This window comes from Saccostrea cucullata, unplaced genomic scaffold (genome assembly GCF_032062105.1).
Source record: "Saccostrea cucullata isolate Sc308-1 unplaced genomic scaffold, CSIRO_AGI_Scuc_v1 ctg2289, whole genome shotgun sequence".
In the NCBI taxonomy this organism is placed as follows: Eukaryota; Metazoa; Mollusca; class Bivalvia; order Ostreida; family Ostreidae; genus Saccostrea; species Saccostrea cuccullata.
The window spans coordinates 13524-31958 of record NW_026919611.1 but is presented as its reverse complement, the minus strand read 5'-3'; the positions used below and the strand labels follow the sequence as shown (position 1 = coordinate 31958).

The following is an 18435-nucleotide window of genomic DNA, read 5'->3' as shown; positions in this document are numbered from 1 at the left end:
AAATTTTCTTTATTAGGCATAAAGTAACAAACACTCACCCAATGCATCAGAATTTTACTTTTTTGAAGAAAAGGAACCTTACTTACTTTGTTGAGTTGACATTCATATTTTTTGTGTTTGACAGGTAGAGCAATGGTTTCTAACTATTATAGTGAGAACTTTTTATTTAAGAGTCATCAGATTGTTCTGATATTTTGGTTAAAATAACTGCATGACATCAAATAATTTGTTCATACAAAGGAATAAAAGATTTTCCAGGTTTCTTCTTTAGTCAGATTAAATAGTGTTCAACTAATGTGTTCAAAATACATTATACAAGATAATCATCCAAGTTACACAAAGGTAAACAAATGACCTTATTATGTTTTAAGTCAAAAGGTCAAAGTGAGGAGGATATCTGCTATATTTAATAGTTTGGTTTATATTCATCAAACTTCATGAATAGGTTAATTAAACAAGCTTCATATATTTTGATTATCAGATCAAAGATCAGCACACTTTTTGCGATACCATTGTTGTCTATGAATATCTTAACACCTCTATTGATTTTTCAGATTAAAGGTCAATGTGTTCCTGCTACAGTAAAACTTCATTATAAGGATATCAGAGTGATTTGTTTATTTGTAAGAAATTAGTTATAAAATCTCCCACTCTTTCTATAATATGTCACTGAATGGGCTCCTTCATTTTAAAGAATTTTACAAGCAAATCATATACTGACTTTTAATCCTTCAAAACACAATATGTATATTAAATCTTGAGATTGAGATTTCAGCCTTTTAGGATTTCAGACTCTCAGGCTTCCAATCTTTAAAAACTTTCAATCTTGAGGACTGAGTATTTTCATATTTATTTTGTAAGTCTTGTCTTTTATGTCATTACGATTGATCCTTAGTAATTTAAACTTTTTCATATTTGTAAAACCAGAGTGTGAAAGTATAGTGTTTGTGTAATCTTCTAAATGTTTATCCATAAATACTGCTTTTAATACAGTCAAATATAATTTGTGATGATCAAAATTTCCAAATTGCCTGACCTATACATATTTAGAATTTCAATATCATACACTCTTGAATATTAATAAATATCAATATTTTGATTAAGCATTAGCTATCATTCATACACTTGTTAACCTAAGGAAGGCTCTTATCATAAGTTAAACTCATGAAATTCCTCATGCAATTTTGAAGAATCTCTGTTATAAGGGATGGTAAAGACAAAAGACCCATAAATTTCCAAGGAGTAAAAATATTCAAAAATATATATCCACATTAAATTGAGGAACATTTGAAGAACTCCTTTTCTTTATAACTCATGACATTTCATGTAGATAGTGGCTATAATGTGTAAATAATCTTTATGAAAAAAGGATGGTGTAAAGTTAGCCTCACCCAACACCCAAGGGAGAGGGGAGGAGGGGTTGAACCCTTCTTTTTTCCAGTCCTTCCTTATGAAGACAGAGGTAAAGAAAGGAAAGGAAATTGGCATTGTTTATTTCAATTAATAAAAAAATGAATAAATAAAAGGAAATGAAAAATTAATTTAATTCAATTTTATAATTTTTTAAAAACAAATTTAATTCAATTTTATATATTTATTTTTAAACTTTAAAATTCAGGTTTCCTGGACAAAAAGAAGGGTTCAACCCCTCCTCCCCTCTCCCTTGGGTGTTGGGTGAGGCTAACTTTACACCATGCTGGGTAGAGGTTTGCCTGCTATTTATAGAAATTGTAGATAAAGATTGCATCTTTTTTGTTTTTGTTTGCATAAAGTAGAGTCTTATCTTACAATAGAATGAAAGAAATATGCATATATTTTTTTATAATTATTTTTTGTGTGACATTTTAATAGTGGGAGGTAACTCTCAAAACATCCGGTTTTGGCACGTGCAGAATTACATGAGTGGATTAGCAGGTAAAGTAGCTCTTTCAAGAGCTGGAAAATGTACCCTGAAAGTACATCAAAAAAAAAAGCTAAGGACTTGTTCTGTCAAATACATAAAACTGATATTGTCTGATTTTTTCGCTGTTTGTTGATCAAGGGGGGTAAAAATGGATATGCGTACACCTCTCGGACACATAAATTCTCCTATTTTCCTTGTATTTTGTGCCCTAAATGCATGATTTTAGTAAGTGATGAATATATTATTCCTTGACATTTAAAAAATTCACAATTTTATCTTTCCATTGATATGTAGATGTCTATGTAACAAGGCTACATATTGTTTTTTTATAGGGGTCACTTTTGCTTGTCCCTCACATGATAACGTCACGATAACGTCATACTTAAAACTGTGTTTTGCACCCTTAAGGAATGACAGAAAATTACATTTCTCTTCATTTATTTACCTATAGGTTAGAGAAAGTTGATATCTTAGTTTTATTTAATGTACCTAACAATGCAGCATAGGTTTATGTTGACATTTTCTCTGGTTTAATGCATTAGATACATGTTTCACAGCTCTGTTAGGTGTTGAATACCCCTTCACTCACTCCACATTTCAAATTCAAACCCACAGAAAACACCCTAATGACTCTTTTGTTTATATTTTTGATGTTACTGTTTCAGACTATTGGATTCTTTATAACTTTTTTTAAATCTCATCATGTCTAAAGTTTACAAAACAGCCTTCACAGTAGAAGAACAGGAATTTCTTTCAGCAAAGCTTTACAGATATAATGTTTTAAATGATTGTTTCGTCTGGTATGGCATGACGGATTCAGACGGCTATGCAATTATAAGGCCACTGTTCAGAAACAAGCGACAAATTTTTACCGTGCACAGATTAGTTTATTTCTTGAAAAATGACTGTAAATTCTCAAATGAGCATTATCATGTATCTCATCTGTGTCATGAGAAGAAGTGTATCAATATAAACCATTTATCCCTTGAGCCGGGGCACATTAACGTGCAACGCAATGCTTGCAAACATGTCAAGTCATGTTTTGGACATGATGGCTTTAAAAATTGTATTTTTAATTAGGTAAGAAAAACACTGGTGATAATTTAAATTTATCAGTTTATTGTTTATTCAATTATATTTTATTGACATTTATTCCATAATTGTGAATTTCATTCAGTTCAGAACATGCATTTGAATATAAAGACCCTTGTCTAATTTTTCGATTACTTTTTCTACATTTTGCCAGATATCGTTGTATTTTGTACTTCGCAGTTTTTTTTCTCTCTGTATGATATAAGGCAAGTATATCTTTTCTAGTCATAAACCTAAAGAAAGGGGCACATTTTGAAAAATTTAAACCAAGGCATTTCGCCAAAAGTACAGATGATCGCCCTGCTCCATATGTTGCTGAATGGCAGGCTGAATGACAAAGTCCATGAAAATTTCTTTTATACAGTACTGATTTTGGAGCATAAGTAAAAACTCGGTGATGAAGGCTCTCGCATTGATTTGTAGTATACAGAAGTGATATTTTATTTAAAACTTCCAGCGATAAAGATTTGTTCAGTACAGTTTCAAGCTTTTGACGGTCTGCATCTGTAAGTTCCAAGTACTGTCCGTATGGCAGAAACTGTGTATTAAATGAATCGGTGACAGTGTTTGCTTGGCATACAAAAGATGTTTCCCCACAGTTAGTATGGGACCCGCTAAAACAGTTTATTATGTTTTTTACTGCCAATAGTGCTTTGGGTGCAAAAGTGTCAGAAGAGTGTGATTTTTTAATACGCACAAGCTCTAATCTCACCCGCGAGCGAACACATGTAGCTAGTTTTTGCTGGAAAATGTCTTTTTGATACCCAGGCGGAAGTTTGGAAAAACATATGCTTTTCACTTTTTTCTGTAGAGTGCGTAATCGATGTACAAAACACTGAAAGTACTTAATAGTTCTACCATTTTTTTGGCCAAATTCTCTTACGACTTTGCTTATTTGGGCACTCGCGTCACTCGTTACCGAGTTTATAGTAAGGAATTTGGCACTGTGAATTTTCTCTAGGTTTTTATTAGTAAGTTTCGCCTCGCTTGATGAAATGGATTCATCCATACTATAAGTCAGAGAACATTTTTTTACATCATGATTACAGCTGTTTCCTCTACTTGAACATATTTTATTTGCTGTTGCCATGGCAACAGGAAGGTTTAAGCCTGTCACTTTTTCAATGATTGGACAGAAGGATTGGCTAGCTGCCTCATAACCGGTTTGGTTGCGATTATTGTAACACGTATCCGTTTCAACGTCGACAAGTTTTCCTTTTCCTATGCATGTTGTCACATCCGCCACAAACTTCTGATTTTCAATCATTGTATTTTCATTCATGATAACCATTTTCTCACACTGCTTAGTGATTTTATTGTTTATGTTAGTTAGACAGGGACTGCGGATGTCTAGACAGGCCAATAACATCTGAACATCAGATCCCCCCATTTTAGATTTAAGTGTGGCCATAGATAGTCCCTCATTTAAACATCCAGCTGCTGGACCTCTGTTTTGTTTTATACATTCTGTGTATAACTTGCATGGTTTAGTATCGAAAGAACATCTGTTACATTTAGTTCGAAGTGATATACACATTCCTTTTCTATGAACAATTGACGTGTTCACACTATCCGGCCTTTTACAGTTGTGCTTCATACACATCTTAATATAATCTTGTAACTTTGTAAAATTAACAATGATATTCTCAGATGATTCTTCGTGCGTTTCCTTTAAATCTGTTATTTGCTTTTTAGGTCTCAACTTCCAGGGAATAGTGTTAGGAGGCCCTTCGTAGCTCTTTGACGTGGCTTTGTAAACGGTCATATCTGGACGAGTGACCCTACTGAGTGCTGTGTTGCAGACCTCATTGCTGAGCGACAACTTCTTCTCCTTGTTCCACGGTGGGTGTCCCTTTCTGAATGTGTTACTCTTCGTTTTCCTTCCTGGCTTGCGCCTATCAGCTCGAGGCATGTTATTGTTAAAGTTATGAAATTATTACACAGTGGTCACATGTTCATGGTATGCATAGATACATGTATGATAGTAGATATGATAGATAAGACAGTGATATACCATATTATGACACCACAAAGGTGATTGTGATGTGTTATTTTACATTATGATGCATTTGCATTATGACGTCAAAGTGTGATTATGACGTCAAAGTGTGATGTCAGCTTCATGAGGTCATGACCTTGAAGACACTTATATATGATTGATTGAGAATACATGCATATAGATATTGGTTTCTTTTCAGACACATATTCAGTATTTTTATATGACATGAATCAATGAGTATTTTTACATTGATCAGACTTTTGGGTCAATCTGTCAGTTAAACACAGTGCCTGTTTCACATTAAATTATTTATCCCTGATTGTTGAAATAACACCTAAATATTTTGGTAAAATATAAAAATTTTTACTTGTTTTTAGATTTCTTCCATTCATAATCTAACATGCCATTAATATTCAAAAGCTGAACTTGCTTATTGGTGTTCATTATATTAAATGAAGTAGAACTTGGAAGTCATTAGTCAGTTTTGAAATTTTTCTGCCCAGTCCTGTTTAAGGAGTCGTACAATGTAGAAGACATGTCGTACTAAATTGGCAATATCTTGGCTATTTCTTGACCAAATTTAACTTTTTATACACCAAACTGTTTGTAATTCTGTCCTCTTTGTATCTCAATTTAAAAAAAGCAATTACAAAAATGTTTTATTTCCTTTAAGGTAGCTAAACACAGTTTCGTATAAAATCCAGGGGGTTTTTCCCAGAGAGAAGCATGCTGGGTAGGGGTTTGCCTGCTATTTATAGAAATTGTAGATAAAGATTGCATTTTTTTTGTTTTTGTTTGCATAAAGTAGAGTCTTATCTTACAATAGAATGAAAGAAATATGCATATATTTTTTTATAATTATTTTTTGTGTGACATTTTAATAGTGGGAGGTAACTCTCAAAACATCCGGTTTTCGCACGTGCAGAATTACATGAGTGGATTAGCAGGTAAAGTAGCTCTTTCAAAAGCTGGAAAATGTACCCTGAAAGTACATCAAAAAGAAAGCTAAGGACTTGTTCTGTCAAATACATAAAACTGATTTTGTCTGACTTTTTCGCTGTTTGTTGATCAAGGGGGGTCAAAATGGATATGCGTACTCCTCTCGGACACATAAATTCTCCTATTTTCCTTGTATTTTGTACCCTAAATACATGTTTTTAGTAAGTGATGAATATATTATTCCTTGATATTTAAAAAATTCATAATTTTATCTTTCCATTGATATGTAGATGTCTATGTAACAAGGCTTCATGTTTTTTTTTTAATAGGGGTCACTTTTGCTTGTCCCTCACATGATAACGTCACGATAACGTCATACTTAAAACTGTGTTTTGCACCCTTAAGGAATGACAGAAAATTACATTTCTCTTCATTTATTTACCTATAGGTTAGAGAAAGTTGATATCTTACTTTTATTTAATGTAGATAACAATGCAGCATAGGTTTATGTTGACATTTTCTCTGGTTTAATGCATTAGATACATGTTTCACAGCTCTGTTAGGTGTTGAATACCCCTTCACTCACTCCACATTTCAAATTCAAACCCACAGAAAACACCCTAATGGCTCTTTTGTTTATATTTTTGATGTTACTGTTTCAGACTGTTGGATTCTTTATAACTTTTTTTAAATCTCATCATGTCTAAAGTTTACAAAACAGTCTTCACAGCAGAAGAACAACAATTTCTTTCAGCAAAGCTTTACAGATATAATGTTTTAAATGATTGTTTCATCTGGTATGGCATGACGGATTCAGACGGTTATGCAATTATAAGACCACTGTTCAGAAACAAGCGACAAATTTTTACCGTGCACAGATTAGTTTATTTCTTGCAAAATGACTGTAAATTCTCAAATGAGCATTATCATGTATCTCACCTGTGTCACGAGAAAAAGTGCATCAATATAAAACATTTATCCCTTGAGCCAGGGCACATTAACGTGCAACGCAATCGTTGCAGGCATGCCAGATCATGTTTTGGACATGTTGGCTTTAAAAATTGTATTTTTAACTAGGTAAGAAAAACACTGGTAATAGTTTAAATTTATCAGTTTATTGTTTATTTATTCAATTATGTTTTATTGACATTTATTCCATAATTGTGAATTTCATTCAGTTCAGAACATGCATTTGAATATAAAGACCCTTGTCTAATTTTTCGATTACTTTTTCTACATTTTGCCAGATATCGTTGTATTTTGTACTTCGCAGTTTTTTTTCTCTCTGTATGATATAAGGCAAGTATATCTTTTCGAGTCATAAACCGAAAGAAAGGGGCACATTTCGAAAAATTTAAACCAAGGCATTTTGACAAAAGGACAGATGATCGCCCCGTTCCATATGTCGCTGAATGGCAGGCTGAATGACAAAGTCCATGAAAATTTCTTTTATACAGTACAGATTTTGGAGCATATGTAAAAACTCGGTGATGAAGGCTCTTGCATTGATTTGTAGTATACAGAAGTGATATTTTATTTAAAACGTCCAGCGATAAGGATTTGCTCAGTACAGTTTCAAGCTTTTGACGGTCTGCATCTGTAAGTTCCAAATACTGTCCGTATGGCAGAAAGTGTGTATTAAATGAATCGGTGACAGTGTTTGCTTGGCATACAAAAGATGTTTCCCCACAGTTAGTATGGGACCCGCTAAAACAGTTTATTATGTTTTTTACTGCCAATAGTGCCTTTGATGCAAAACTGTCAGAAGTGTGTGTTTTTTTAATACGCACAAGCTCTAATCTCACCCGCGAACGAACACATGTAGCTAGTTTTTGCTGAAAAATGTCTTTTTGATACCCAGGGGGAAGTTTCGAAAAACATATGCTTTTCACTTTTTTCTGTAGAGTGCGTTATCGATGTACAAAACACTGAAAGTACTTAATAGTTCTAGCATTTTTTGTCCAAATTCTCTTACGACTTTGCATAGTTGGGTACTCGCGTCACTGGTTACCGAGTTTATAGTGAGTAATTTGGCACTGTGAATTTTCTCTAGGTTTTCGTTAGTAAGTTTCGCTTCACTTGAAGAAATGGATTCATCCATACTATAAGTAAGAGAACATTTTTTTACATCATGATTACAGCTGTTTCCTCTACTTGAACATATTTTATTTGCTGTTGCCATGGCAACAGGAAGGTTATAACCTGTCAATTTTTCAATTATTGGACTGAAGGATTGGCTAGCTGCCTCATAACCAGTTTGGTTGCGGTTGTTGTAACACGTATCAGTTTCAACGTCGACAAGATTTCCTTTTCCTACGCATGTTGCAACATCCGCCACAAACTTCTGATTTTCAATCATTGTATTTTCATTCATGATAACCATTTTCTCACACTGTTTAGTGATTTTATTGTTTATGTTAGTTAGACAGGGACTGCGGATGTCTAGGCAGGCTAATAACATCTGAACGTCAGATCCCCCCCATTTTAGATTTAAGGGTGGCCATAGATAGTCCCTCATTTAAACATCCAGCTGCTGGACCCCTGTTTTGTTTTATACATTCTGTGTATAACTTGCATGGTTTAGTATCGAAAGAACATCTGTTACATTTAGTTCGAAGTGATATACACATTCCTTTTCTATGAACAATTGACGTGTTCACACTATCCGGCCTTTTACAGTTGTGCTTCATACACATCTTAATATAATCTTGTAACTTTGTAAAATTATCAACGACATTCTCGGATGATTCTTCATGTGTTTCATTTAAATCTGTTATTTGCTTTCTAGGTCTCAACTTCCAGGGAATAGTGTTAGGAGGCCCATCGTAGCTCTTTGACGTGGCTTTGTAAACGGTCATATCTGGACGAGTGACCCTAGTGAGCGCTGTGTTGCAGACCTCATTGCTGAGCGTTGACTTCTTCTCCTTGTTCCACGGTTGGTGTCCCTTTCTGAATGTGTTACTCTTCGTTTTCCTTCCTGGCTTGCGCCTATCAGCTGGAGGCATGTTATTGTTTAAGTTATGAAATTATTACACAGTGGTCACATGTTAATGGTATGCATAGATACATGTATGATAGTAGATATGATAGATAAGTCAGTGATATACCATATTATGAACCACAAAGGTGATTGTGATGTGTTATTTTACATTATGATGCATTTGCATTATGACGTCAAAGTGTGATTATGACGTCAAAGTGTGATGTCAGCTTCATGAGGTCATGACCTTGAAGACACTTATATATGATTGATTGATTGAGAACACATGCATATAGATACTGGTTTCTGTTGAGACACATATTCAGTATTTTTATATGACATAAATTAATGAGTATTTTTACATTGATCAGACTTTTGGGTCAATCTGTCAGTTAAACACAGTGCCTGTTTCACATTAAATTTATCCCTGATTGTTGAAATAACACCTAAATATTTTGGTAAAATATAAAAATTTTTACTTGTTTTTAGATTTCTTCCATTCATAATCTAACATGCCATTAATATTCAAAAGCTGAACTTGCTCATTGGTGTTCATTGTATTAAATGAAGTAGAACTTGAAAGTCATTAGTCAGTTTTGAAATTTATCCTCCCAGTCCTGTTTAAGGAGTCGTACAATGTCGAAGACATGTCGTACTAAATTGGCAATATCTTGGCTATTTCTTGACCAAATTTAACTTTTTATACACCAAACTGTTTGTAATTCTGTCCTCTTTGTATCTAAATTGAAAAAAAGCAATTACAAAAATGTTTTATTTCCTTTAAGGTAGCTAAACACAGTTTCGTATAAAATCCAGGGGGTTTTTCCCAGAGAGAAGCATGCTGGGTAGGGGTTTGCCTGCTATTTATAGAAATTGTAGATAAAGATTGCATTTTTTTTGTTTTTGTTTGCATAAAGTAGAGTCTTATCTTACAATAGAATGAAAGAAATATGCATATATTTTTTTATAATTATTTTTTGTGTGACATTTTAATAGTGGGAGGTAACTCTCAAAACATCCGGTTTTCGCACGTGCAGAATTACATGAGTGGATTAGCAGGTAAAGTAGCTCTTTCAAAAGCTGGAAAATGTACCCCGAAAGTACATCAAAAAGAAAGCTAAGGACTTGTTCTGTCAAATACATAAAACTGATTTTGTCTGACTTTTTCGCTGTTTGTTGATCAAGGGGGGTCAAAATGGATATGCGTACTCCTCTCGGACACATAAATTCTCCTATTTTCCTTGTATTTTGTACCCTAAATACATGTTTTTAGTAAGTGATGAATATATTATTCCTTGATATTTAAAAAATTCATAATTTTATCTTTCCATTGATATGTAGATGTCTATGTAACAAGGCTTCATGTTTTTTTTTTAATAGGGGTCACTTTTGCTTGTCCCTCACATGATAACGTCACGATAACGTCATACTTAAAACTGTGTTTTGCACCCTTAAGGAATGACAGAAAATTACATTTCTCTTCATTTATTTACCTATAGGTTAGAGAAAGTTGATATCTTACTTTTATTTAATGTAGATAACAATGCAGCATAGGTTTATGTTGACATTTTCTCTGGTTTAATGCATTAGATACATGTTTCACAGCTCTGTTAGGTGTTGAATACCCCTTCACTCACTCCACATTTCAAATTCAAACCCACAGAAAACACCCTAATGGCTCTTTTGTTTATATTTTTGATGTTACTGTTTCAGACTGTTGGATTCTTTATAACTTTTTTTAAATCTCATCATGTCTAAAGTTTACAAAACAGTCTTCACAGCAGAAGAACAACAATTTCTTTCAGCAAAGCTTTACAGATATAATGTTTTAAATGATTGTTTCATCTGGTATGGCATGACGGATTCAGACGGTTATGCAATTATAAGACTACTGTTCAGAAACAAGCGACAAATTTTTACCGTGCACAGATTAGTTTATTTCTTGCAAAATGACTGTAAATTCTCAAATGAGCATTATCATGTATCTCACCTGTGTCACGAGAAAAAGTGCATCAATATAAAACATTTATCCCTTGAGCCAGGGCACATTAACGTGCAACGCAATCGTTGCAGGCATGCCAGATCATGTTTTGGACATGATGGCTTTAAAAATTGTATTTTTAACTAGGTAAGAAAAACACTGGTAATAGTTTAAATTTATCAGTTTATTGTTTATTTATTCAATTATGTTTTATTGACATTTATTCCATAATTGTGAATTTCATTCAGTTCAGAACATGCATTTGAATATAAAGACCCTTGTCTAATTTTTCGATTACTTTTTCTACATTTTGCCAGATATCGTTGTATTTTGTACTTCGCAGTTTTTTTTCTCTCTGTATGATATAAGGCAAGTATATCTTTTCGAGTCATAAACCGAAAGAAAGGGGCACATTTCGAAAAATTTAAACCAAGGCATTTTGACAAAAGGACAGATGATCGCCCCGTTCCATATGTCGCTGAATGGCAGGCTGAATGACAAAGTCCATGAAAATTTCTTTTATACAGTACAGATTTTGGAGCATATGTAAAAACTCGGTGATGAAGGCTCTTGCATTGATTTGTAGTATACAGAAGTGATATTTTATTTAAAACGTCCAGCGATAAGGATTTGCTCAGTACAGTTTCAAGCTTTTGACGGTCTGCATCTGTAAGTTCCAAATACTGTCCGTATGGCAGAAAGTGTGTATTAAATGAATCGGTGACAGTGTTTGCTTGGCATACAAAAGATGTTTCCCCACAGTTAGTATGGGACCCGCTAAAACAGTTTATTATGTTTTTTACTGCCAATAGTGCCTTTGATGCAAAACTGTCAGAAGTGTGTGTTTTTTTAATACGCACAAGCTCTAATCTCACCCGCGAACGAACACATGTAGCTAGTTTTTGCTGAAAAATGTCTTTTTGATACCCAGGGGGAAGTTTCGAAAAACATATGCTTTTCACTTTTTTCTGTAGAGTGCGTTATCGATGTACAAAACACTGAAAGTACTTAATAGTTCTAGCATTTTTTGTCCAAATTCTCTTACGACTTTGCATAGTTGGGTACTCGCGTCACTGGTTACCGAGTTTATAGTGAGTAATTTGGCACTGTGAATTTTCTCTAGGTTTTCGTTAGTAAGTTTCGCTTCACTTGAAGAAATGGATTCATCCATACTATAAGTAAGAGAACATTTTTTTACATCATGATTACAGCTGTTTCCTCTACTTGAACATATTTTATTTGCTGTTGCCATGGCAACAGGAAGGTTATAACCTGTCAATTTTTCAATTATTGGACTGAAGGATTGGCTAGCTGCCTCATAACCAGTTTGGTTGCGGTTGTTGTAACACGTATCAGTTTCAACGTCGACAAGATTTCCTTTTCCTACGCATGTTGCAACATCCGCCACAAACTTCTGATTTTCAATCATTGTATTTTCATTCATGATAACCATTTTCTCACACTGTTTAGTGATTTTATTGTTTATGTTAGTTAGACAGGGACTGCGGATGTCTAGGCAGGCTAATAACATCTGAACGTCAGATCCCCCCCATTTTAGATTTAAGGGTGGCCATAGATAGTCCCTCATTTAAACATCCAGCTGCTGGACCCCTGTTTTGTTTTATACATTCTGTGTATAACTTGCATGGTTTAGTATCGAAAGAACATCTGTTACATTTAGTTCGAAGTGATATACACATTCCTTTTCTATGAACAATTGACGTGTTCACACTATCCGGCCTTTTACAGTTGTGCTTCATACACATCTTAATATAATCTTGTAACTTTGTAAAATTAACAACGACATTCTCGGATGATTCTTCATGTGTTTCATTTAAATCTGTTATTTGCTTTCTAGGTCTCAACTTCCAGGGAATAGTGTTAGGAGGCCCATCGTAGCTCTTTGACGTGGCTTTGTAAACGGTCATATCTGGACGAGTGACCCTAGTGAGCGCTGTGTTGCAGACCTCATTGCTGAGCGTTGACTTCTTCTCCTTGTTCCACGGTTGGTGTCCCTTTCTGAATGTGTTACTCTTCGTTTTCCTTCCTGGCTTGCGCCTATCAGCTGGAGGCATGTTATTGTTTAAGTTATGAAATTATTACACAGTGGTCACATGTTAATGGTATGCATAGATACATGTATGATAGTAGATATGATAGATAAGTCAGTGATATACCATATTATGAACCACAAAGGTGATTGTGATGTGTTATTTTACATTATGATGCATTTGCATTATGACGTCAAAGTGTGATTATGACGTCAAAGTGTGATGTCAGCTTCATGAGGTCATGACCTTGAAGACACTTATATATGATTGATTGATTGAGAACACATGCATATAGATACTGGTTTCTGTTGAGACACATATTCAGTATTTTTATATGACATAAATTAATGAGTATTTTTACATTGATCAGACTTTTGGGTCAATCTGTCAGTTAAACACAGTGCCTGTTTCACATTAAATTTATCCCTGATTGTTGAAATAACACCTAAATATTTTGGTAAAATATAAAAATTTTTACTTGTTTTTAGATTTCTTCCATTCATAATCTAACATGCCATTAATATTCAAAAGCTGAACTTGCTCATTGGTGTTCATTGTATTAAATGAAGTAGAACTTGAAAGTCATTAGTCAGTTTTGAAATTTATCCTCCCAGTCCTGTTTAAGGAGTCGTACAATGTCGAAGACATGTCGTACTAAATTGGCAATATCTTGGCTATTTCTTGACCAAATTTAACTTTTTATACACCAAACTGTTTGTAATTCTGTCCTCTTTGTATCTAAATTGAAAAAAAGCAATTACAAAAATGTTTTATTTCCTTTAAGGTAGCTAAACACAGTTTCGTATAAAATCCAGGGGGTTTTTCCCAGAGAGAAGCATGCTGGGTAGGGGTTTGCCTGCTATTTATAGAAATTGTAGATAAAGATTGCATTTTTTTTGTTTTTGTTTGCATAAAGTAGAGTCTTATCTTACAATAGAATGAAAGAAATATGCATATATTTTTTTATAATTATTTTTTGTGTGACATTTTAATAGTGGGAGGTAACTCTCAAAACATCCGGTTTTCGCACGTGCAGAATTACATGAGTGGATTAGCAGGTAAAGTAGCTCTTTCAAAAGCTGGAAAATGTACCCCGAAAGTACATCAAAAAGAAAGCTAAGGACTTGTTCTGTCAAATACATAAAACTGATTTTGTCTGACTTTTTCGCTGTTTGTTGATCAAGGGGGGTCAAAATGGATATGCGTACTCCTCTCGGACACATAAATTCTCCTATTTTCCTTGTATTTTGTACCCTAAATACATGTTTTTAGTAAGTGATGAATATATTATTCCTTGATATTTAAAAAATTCATAATTTTATCTTTCCATTGATATGTAGATGTCTATGTAACAAGGCTTCATGTTTTTTTTTTAATAGGGGTCACTTTTGCTTGTCCCTCACATGATAACGTCACGATAACGTCATACTTAAAACTGTGTTTTGCACCCTTAAGGAATGACAGAAAATTACATTTCTCTTCATTTATTTACCTATAGGTTAGAGAAAGTTGATATCTTACTTTTATTTAATGTAGATAACAATGCAGCATAGGTTTATGTTGACATTTTCTCTGGTTTAATGCATTAGATACATGTTTCACAGCTCTGTTAGGTGTTGAATACCCCTTCACTCACTCCACATTTCAAATTCAAACCCACAGAAAACACCCTAATGGCTCTTTTGTTTATATTTTTGATGTTACTGTTTCAGACTGTTGGATTCTTTATAACTTTTTTTAAATCTCATCATGTCTAAAGTTTACAAAACAGTCTTCACAGCAGAAGAACAACAATTTCTTTCAGCAAAGCTTTACAGATATAATGTTTTAAATGATTGTTTCATCTGGTATGGCATGACGGATTCAGACGGTTATGCAATTATAAGGCCACTGTTCAGAAACAAGCGACAAATTTTTACCGTGCACAGATTAGTTTATTTCTTGCAAAATGACTGTAAATTCTCAAATGAGCATTATCATGTATCTCACCTGTGTCATGAGAAAAAGTGTATCAATATAAAACATTTATCCCTTGAGCCAGGGCACATTAACGTGCAACGCAATCGTTGCAAACATGTCAAGTCATGTTTTGGAAATGATGGCTTTAAAATTTGTATTTTTAATTAGGTAAGAAAAACACTGGTGATAATTTAAATTTATCAGTTTATTGTTTATTCAATTATATTTTATTGACATTTATTCCATAATTGTGAATTTCATTCAGTTCAGAACATGCATTTGAATATAAAGACCCTTGTCTAATTTTTCGATTACTTTTTCTACATTTTGCCAGATATCGTTGTATTTTGTACTTCGCAGTTTTTTTTCTCTCTGTATGATATAAGGCAAGTATATCTTTTCTAGTCATAAACCTAAAGAAAGGGGCACATTTTGAAAAATTTAAACCAAGGCATTTCGCCAAAAGGACAGATGATCGCCCTGCTCCATATGTTGCTGAATGGCAGGCTGAATGACAAAGTCCATGAAAATTTCTTTTATACAGTACAGATTTTGGAGCATATGTAAAAACTCGGTGATGAAGGCTCTCGCATTGATTTGTAGTATACAGAAGTGATATTTTATTTAAAACTTCCAGCGATAAAGATTTGTTCAGTACAGTTTCAAGCTTTTGACGGTCTGCATCTGTAAGTTCCAAATACTGTCCGTATGGCAGAAAGTGTGTATTAAATGAATCGGTGACAGTGTTTGCTTGGCATACAAAAGATGTTTCCCCACAGTTAGTATGGGACCCGCTAAAACAGTTTATTATGTTTTTTACTGCCAATAGTGCTTTGGGTGCAAAAGTGTCAGAAGTGTGTGTTTTTTTAATACGCACAAGCTCTAATCTCACCCGCGAGCGAACACATGTAGCTAGTTTTTGCTGGAAAATGTCTTTTTGATACCCAGGCGGAAGTTTGGAAAAACATATGCTTTTCACTTTTTTCTGTAGAGTGCGTAATCGATGTACAAAACACTGAAAGTACTTAATAGTTCTACCATTTTTTTGGCCAAATTCTCTTACGACTTTGCTTATTTGGGCACTCGCGTCACTGGTTACCGAGTTTATAGTAAGGAATTTGGCACTGTGAATTTTCTCTAGGTTTTTATTAGTAAGTTTCGCTCGCTTGATGAAATGGATTCATCCATACTATAAGTCAGAGAACATTTTTTTACATCATGATTACAGCTGTTTCCTCTACTTGAACATATTTTATTTGCTGTTGCCATGGCAACAGGAAGGTTATAACCTGTCAATTTTTCAATGATTGGACAGAAGGATTGGCTAGCTGCCTCATAACCGGTTTGGTTGCGATTATTGTAACACGTATCCGTTTCAACGTCGACAAGTTTTCCTTTTCCTATGCATGTTGTCACATCCGCCACAAACTTCTGATTTTCAATCATTGTATTTTCATTCATGATAACCATTTTCTCACACTGCTTAGTGATTTTATTGTTTATGTTAGTTAGACAGGGACTGCGGATGTCTAGACAGGCCAATAACATCTGAACATCAGATCCCCCCATTTTAGATTTAAGTGTGGCCATAGATAGTCCCTCATTTAAACATCCAGCTGCTGGACCTCTGTTTTGTTTTATACATTCTGTGTATAACTTGCATGGTTTAGTATCGAAAGAACATCTGTTACATTTAGTTCGAAGTGATATACACATTCCTTTTCTATGAACAATTGACGTGTTCACACTATCCGGCCTTTTACAGTTGTGCTTCATACACATCTTAATATAATCTTGTAACTTTGTAAAATTAACAATGATATTCTCAGATGATTCTTCATGTGTTTCCTTTAAATCTTTAATTTGCTTTTTAGGTCTCAACTTCCAGGGAATAGTGTTAGGAGGCCCTTCGTAGCTCTTTGACGTGGCTTTGTAAACGGTCATATCTGGACGAGTGACCCTACTGAGTGCTGTGTTGCAGACCTCATTGCTGAGCGACAACTTCTTCTCCTTGTTCCACGGTGGGTGTCCCTTTCTGAATGTGTTACTCTTCGTTTTCCTTCCTGGCTTGCGCCTATCAGCTCGAGGCATGTTATTGTTAAAGTTATGAAATTATTACACAGTGGTCACATGTTCATGGTATGCATAGATACATGTATGATAGTAGATATGATAGATAAGACAGTGATATACCATATTATGACACCACAAAGGTGATTGTGATGTGTTATTTTACATTATGATGCATTTGCATTATGACGTCAAAGTGTGATTATGACGTCAAAGTGTGATGTCAGCTTCATGAGGTCATGACCTTGAAGACACTTATATATGATTGATTGAGAATACATGCATATAGATATTGGTTTCTTTTCAGACACATATTCAGTATTTTTATATGACATGAATCAATGAGTATTTTTACATTGATCAGACTTTTGGGTCAATCTGTCAGTTAAACACAGTGCCTGTTTCACATTAAATTATTTATCCCTGATTGTTGAAATAACACCTAAATATTTTGGTAAAATATAAAAATTTTTACTTGTTTTTAGATTTCTTCCATTCATAATCTAACATGCCATTAATATTCAAAAGCTGAACTTGCTTATTGGTGTTCATTATATTAAATGAAGTAGAACTTGGAAGTCATTAGTCAGTTTTGAAATTTTTCTGCCCAGTCCTGTTTAAGGAGTCGTACAATGTAGAAGACATGTCGTACTAAATTGGCAATATCTTGGCTATTTCTTGACCAAATTTAACTTTTTATACACCAAACTGTTTGTAATTCTGTCCTCTTTGTATCTCAATTTAAAAAAAGCAATTACAAAAATGTTTTATTTCCTTTAAGGTAGCTAAACACAGTTTCGTATAAAATCCAGGGGGTTTTTCCCAGAGAGAAGCATGCTGGGTAGGGGTTTGCCTGCTATTTATAGAAATTGTAGATAAAGATTGCATCTTTTTTGTTTTTGTTTGCATAAAGTAGAGTCTTATCTTACAATAGAATGAAAGAAATATGCATATATTTTTTTATAATTATTTTTTGTGTGACATTTTAATAGTGGGAGGTAACTCTCAAAACATCCGGTTTTGGCACGTGCAGAATTACATGAGTGGATTAGCAGGTAAAGTAGCTCTTTCAAGAGCTGGAAAATGTACCCTGAAAGTACATCAAAAAAAAAGCTAAGGACTTGTTCTGTCAAATACATAAAACTGATATTGTCTGATTTTTTCGCTGTTTGTTGATCAAGGGGGGTAAAAATGGATATGCGTACACCTCTCGGACACATAAATTCTCCTATTTTCCTTGTATTTTGTGCCCTAAATGCATGATTTTAGTAAGTGATGAATATATTATTCCTTGACATTTAAAAAATTCACAATTTTATCTTTCCATTGATATGTAGATGTCTATGTAACAAGGCTACATATTGTTTTTTTATAGGGGTCACTTTTGCTTGTCCCTCACATGATAACGTCACGATAACGTCATACTTAAAACTGTGTTTTGCACCCTTAAGGAATGACAGA

General features: G+C 34.0%; 4 pseudogenes; all 4 read right to left on the bottom strand.

Moving 5' to 3' along the window:
• Positions 1 to 3790: 3790 nt before the first annotated feature.
• Positions 3791 to 5610, bottom strand: LOC134234232 (uncharacterized; annotated as a pseudogene).
• Positions 5611 to 7597: 1987 nt separating this feature from the next.
• On the bottom strand, positions 7598 to 9688 carry LOC134234177 (uncharacterized; annotated as a pseudogene).
• A 1940-nt stretch (positions 9689 to 11628) lies between these two features.
• LOC134234188 (uncharacterized) lies at positions 11629 to 13719 on the bottom strand (annotated as a pseudogene).
• A 2160-nt stretch (positions 13720 to 15879) lies between these two features.
• LOC134234222 (uncharacterized) lies at positions 15880 to 17726 on the bottom strand (annotated as a pseudogene).
• Positions 17727 to 18435: the final 709 nt, after the last annotated feature.